The sequence below is a fragment of the Triticum urartu genome, chromosome 6A (assembly GCF_056163025.1).
Source record: "Triticum urartu cultivar PI428250 chromosome 6A, HENAU_Tu73, whole genome shotgun sequence".
Lineage (NCBI taxonomy): Eukaryota > Viridiplantae > Streptophyta > Magnoliopsida > Poales > Poaceae > Triticum > Triticum urartu.
The window spans coordinates 106,425,813-106,431,898 of NC_141878.1; the positions used below are offsets into that span (position 1 = coordinate 106,425,813).

The 6,086-nt window shown below is 43.2% G+C and overlaps 1 non-coding gene across 1 annotated transcript; it reads right to left on the minus strand.

The window, feature by feature from the left end:
* Positions 1-2,063: 2,063 nt before the first annotated feature.
* TRNAH-GUG (transfer RNA histidin (anticodon GUG)) lies at positions 2,064-2,135 on the minus strand. Its single transcript has one exon. It is a non-coding gene; the product is annotated as a tRNA-His (tRNA).
* Between the last annotated feature and the right edge of the window lie 3,951 nt (positions 2,136-6,086).

The window sequence follows — 6,086 nt, forward strand, 5'->3', positions numbered from 1 at the left end:
TTAAGTGAATATTTTCCTTTTTCTCACAAGCTTGTCAACATGGAGATATATATCTAGCCCAATAGTGCCATGAACAAAGAAAAACACGGTCTTTCTTATTTGATCATAAAGTGTGCTGGAATCTGTAGTATCAGCTACCATTCAATATATATTACTCATGCGAAAGTGAGAGTCATTTGCAACGGCACCAACACCATGATTTGATCATCACCGGAATTGAAACGACAAGTTCTGAACAACGAAAGGAGACTCCATATACAATAAGTGCACATGTGTCGATACACACAAATTTATATCAGATTATATGAATCGCATGTAGGGATGGCAATGGGTATCCATTATGCATGTACCCTGTGGGTAAAACCGTATTAGGATAAGGGTATGAGACAAAATATTACATAACCCGTACCCCCATACCCATGTGCCTTTATAAAATCTAACAAATATGGACAAATTATCTCTACACTTTGTCGTGAGTTTGTCAACTTAAATTTTATGATTCTATGCTATTATTTAAGTTGATATTTTGATGTATCGTTGTTTACAAGAAAGTGTCGATTTTACAGAATGTTTTCTTGTTATAAGTATGTATATTGATGTTATTATGTGTTGTTGTTTATAAAATATGATTGTATGTTGTTGTTTATAATTAGGTGATGCTCAAATTAATGCTATTTAAACACAGATATTTTTACCCGCGGGTATCCATTTACCCTGTTGGGTGATGGGTATGAAAAAATCTGTAGTATCAGCTACCATTCAATATATATTACTCATGCGAAAGTGAGAGTCATTTGCAACGGCACCAACACCATGATTTGATCATCACCGGAATTGAAACGACAAGTTCTGAACAACGAAAGGAGACTCCATATACAATAAGTGCACATGTGTCGATACACACAAATTTATATCAGATTATATGAATCGCATGTAGGGATGGCAATGGGTATCCATTATGCATGTACCCTGTGGGTAAAACCGTATTAGGATAAGGGTATGAGACAAAATATTACATAACCCGTACCCCCATACCCATGTGCCTTTATAAAATCTAACAAATATGGACAAATTATCTCTACACTTTGTCATGAGTTTGTCAACTTAAATTTTATGATTCTATGCTATTACTTAAGTTGATATTTTGATGTATCGTTGTTTACAAGAAAGTGTCGATTTTACAGAATGTTTTCTTGTTATAAGTATGTATATTGATGTTATTATGTGTTGTTGTTTATAAAATATGATTGTATGTTGTTGTTTATAATTAGGTGATGCTCAAATTAATGCTATTTAAACACAGATATTTTTACCCGCGGGTATCCATTTACCCTGTTGGGTGATGGGTATGAAAAAATCTGTAGTATCAGCTACCATTCAATATATATTACTCATGCGAAAGTGAGAGTCATTTGCAACGGCACCAACACCATGATTTGATCATCACCGGAATTGAAACGACAAGTTCTGAACAACGAAAGGAGACTCCATATACAATAAGTGCACATGTGTCGATACACACAAATTTATATCAGATTATATGAATCGCATGTAGGGATGGCAATGGGTATCCATTATGCATGTACCCTGTGGGTAAAACCGTATTAGGATAAGGGTATGAGACAAAATATTACATAACCCGTACCCCCATACCCATGTGCCTTTATAAAATCTAACAAATATGGACAAATTATCTCTACACTTTGTCGTGAGTTTGTCAACTTAAATTTTATGATTCTATGCTATTATTTAAGTTGATATTTTGATGTATCGTTGTTTACAAGAAAGTGTCGATTTTACAGAATGTTTTCTTGTTATAAGTATGTATATTGATGTTATTATGTGTTGTTGTTTATAAAATATGATTGTATGTTGTTGTTTATAATTAGGTGATGCTCAAATTAATGCTATTTAAACATAGATATTTTTACCCGCGGGTATCCATTTACCCTGTTGGGTGATGGGTATGAAAAAATTTTGTACCGGCTAGCGGGTAAGCTCAAATTGGATGGGTAAGGATACGAGGGAAATTTATGTGATACAGGAAAAAAGAAAATTGAAAATGTGGCTGCTGGGATTCGAGCCCAGGTCTCCACGGCCACAACGTGGAATTCTCACCACTAAACTACAGCCACTTTATTGATAAAATTTTACACAATCGTTTGTAATACAGTACAATGTCTCCCACACAGCTGACCTACTCGGTCTCCAAACTACAAAGGGGGTTCTATCAGGGAAAATCTTCTGGGTTGGGGGCAGTGGCCCAGGTTGGCCTCACTAATCTCCCCACTGCCTAGTGGATCAAAACCCGGCTTGCCTTCATCCTACCCCACATGGAAGCATTCGACTAGGGGGGGGGTTGATTCATCCCCACTTAAAGTATGTTCACTTGCTCCACTAGCAACACTTCTCAACATGTCAAAAATTATCAATAATTTATTACAACTAACTGGCTCAACACAACATCGGTTAAAAATAGCATCAAATCACATAGCAACTCATCACGATAATATGTATTGTTTCATCAATCAAACACAAGCTGAATTTTAAGATTTATCAATCACACACCATACATGGTTGATGAAGAAAAAGGTCATGCCTGAACTACTCGTCGGCGCACTTGCGAGAATTGTCCCGACGACGTCAGAAGCCATGCTATTGCAATTGCTCGTGGCATCATCAGATCTTAGGTTGCAGATGGTCGAGCGATGTCAAGTTAGAGCACGAATCAACTGAAGAGCATGTATGGAAGAAGAAAAATAAACAAAATATGTAAGCTAGTGTCGGCGTTCTGGGAACAGGGGTACCAAGACTTGCCTGCCTGCGGCCTAGTGCATGGCTCCACCAGCGGCCTGGTATGGCCCATCTTCATCAGCAAACACTCAAGACCCTCGCGAGGGGCCAAGCCTCGCGAGGCGGACGACACAAGACCTCCTCAGGGGCGGCCTCACTAGGCTGGCTCGCGAGGAGCGGAGAGATCAAGGCGAGGGGCACCTCGTGACGTTTCTGTGATGTGAGCCATGATGACCAAGGCCAGGCGGGCGCAGAGTACCAGTTGCCTCTTTGGTGCTAAAGAGGCAAGCACAGGCGAGGAGTCCCGAGGCATCAGGCAAAGATTTCCATATCTATGCAACGATACCAAGACTAGCAGGACGGCAGGACGGAGGTCATCACAGAGCCCACAACGGCGTCATCACCAAAGCCTTTGGCAGGCGAAGACCACCTTTTGTCAGGATAACTTGTACTAGTTGTCCCCCTTCGAACTGGCCGTTGTGGGATCCCTTCCCGCCTAATATTTGGGAAGAGGACCCGAGCCTCTATAATTAGGACCAGCCACCACCATGGAGGGGGGATCTGGAGAGGAACCAGACCATCCACACACGCACAAGCTCATCGAGCTCAATAACACATCTCCTCAGGAGGCTGTTATTCCCTTGTACTTTTTCATCCCCAGCCTACAAGGCAAACCACCACACCATAATGGAGTAGGGTATTACACCACAATGGTGGCCCGAACCAGTATAAACTCTTGTTTCCCTTGTTCCTCGGGTTCGGCGAGCTAGGCTTTGAGATCGTTGCGAGAGTGTGAGCTAGGGGGAGAGAGGTCTTCATGCACACCCCAGTGTTCGAACCTCAAGGGTTTTGCCGGAACCCGCAATCCGCCATTTGGCGCGCCAGGTAGGGCTGCGCTGAAGCTTTTCTTTCGTCGATCCGCTTTCCACTGTGTTGGGGAACATAGTAATTTCAAAAAAATCCTACGCACACGCAGGATCATGGTGATGCATAGCAACGAGAGGGGAGAGTGTGTCCACGTACCCTCGTAGACCGAAAGCGAAAGCGTTAGCACAACGCGGTTGATGTAGTTGTACGTCTTCACGATCCGACCGATCCAAGTACCGAACACACGGCACCTCCGAGTTCTGCACACGTTCAACTCGATGACGTCCCGCGAGCTCCGATCCAGCAAAGCTTCACGGGAGAGTTTCGTCAGCACGACGGCATGGTGATGGTGATGATGTTGCTACCGACGCAGGGCTTTGCCTAAGCACCGCTACGATATAACCAAGGTGGAATATGGTGGAGGGGGCACCGCACACGGCTGGAATAGATCAATAGATCAACTTGTGTGTCCTAGGGTGCCCCCTGCCCCCGTATATAAAGGAGCAAGGGGGGAGGCGGCCGGTCAGGAGGTGGCGCGCCAGGGAGGGAGTCCTACTCCCACCGGGAGTAGGACTCCTCCTTTTTCTTGTTGGAGTAGGAGAGGGAAGGAAGGGAGAGAGGAGGAGAAGGAAAAGGGGGGCGCCGCCCCCCTCCTTTTCCAATTCGGACTAGAGGGGGAGGGGGTGCACGACTGCCCTGGCTGCCCCTCCTATTCTCCCACTAAGGCCCAGGAGGCCCAATTAACTCCCCGGGGGGTTCCGGTAACCCCCCGGTACTCCGGTTTTTATCCGAAACCACTTGGAACACTTCCGGTGTCTGAATATAGTCGTCCAATATATCGATCTTTACGTCTCGACCATTTCGAGACTCCTCGTCATGTCTGTGATCATATCCAGGACTCCAAACTACCTTCGGTACATCAAAACACAAAAACTCATAATACTGATCATCACCGAACTTTAAGCGTGCGGACCCTACGGGTTCGAGAACTATGTAGACATGACCGAGACACGTCTCCGGTCAATAACCAATAGCGGAACCTGGATGCTCATATTGGCTCATGCATATTCTACGAAGATCTTTATCGGTCAAACCGCATAACAACATATGTTGTTCCCTTTGTCATCGGTATGTTACTTGCCCGAGATTCGATCGTCGATATCTCAATACCTAGTTCAATCTCGTTATCGGCAAGTCTCTTTACTCGTTCCTTAATACATCATCCCGCAACTAACTCATTAGTTACAATGCTTGCAAGGCTTATAGTGATGTGCATTACCGAGTGGGCCCTGAGATACCTCTCCAACAATCGGAGTGACAAATCCTAATCTTGAAATACACCAACTCAACCTGTAGAGCACCTTTATAATCACCTAGTTACACCGTGACGTTTGGTAGCACACAAAGTGTTCCTCCGGTAAACGGGAGTTGCATAATCTCATAGTCATAGGAACATGTATAAGTCATGAAGAAAGCAATAGCAACATACTAAACGATCAAGTGCTAAGCTAACGGATGGGTCAAGTCAATCACATCATTCTCCTAATGATGTGATCCCGTTAATCAAATGACAACTCATGTCTATGGCTAGGAAACATAACCATCTTTGATCAACGAGCTAGTCAAGTAGAGGCATACTAGTGACACTTTGTTTGTCTATGTATTCACACATGTATTATGTTTCCGGTTAATACAATTCTAGCATGAATAATAAACATTTATCATGATATAAGGAAATAAATAATAACTTTATTATTGCCTCTAGGGCATATTTCATTCAGTCTCCCACTTGCACTAGAGTCAATAATCTAGATTACATAGTAATGATTCTAACACCCATGGAGCCTTGGTGCTGATCATGTTTTGCTTGTGGAAGAGGCTTAGTCAACGGCTCTGCAACATTCAGATCCATATGTATCTTGCAAATCTCTATGTCTCCCACTTGGACTTGGTCCCAGATGGAATTGAAACGTCTCTTGATGTGCTTGGTCCTCTTGTGAAATCTGGATTCCTTTGCCAAGGCAATCGCACCAGTATTGTCACAGAAGATTTTCATTGGACCCGATGCACTAGGTATGACACCTAGATCGGATATGAACTCCTTCATCCAGGCTCCTTCATTTGCTGCTTTCGAAGCAGCTATGTACTCCGCTTCACATGTAGATCCCTCTATGACTCTTTGTTTAGAATTGCACCAACTGAAAACTCCACTGTTCAATATAAACACGTATCTGGTTTGCGATTTAGAATCGTCCGGATGAGTGTCAAAGCTTGCATCGACGTAACCATTTACGACGAGCTCTTTGTCACCTCCATAAATGATAAACATATCCTTAGTCCTTTTCAGGTATTTCAGGATGTTCTTGACCACTGTCCAGTGATCCACTCCTGGATTACTTTGGTACCTCCCTGCTAAACTAATAGCA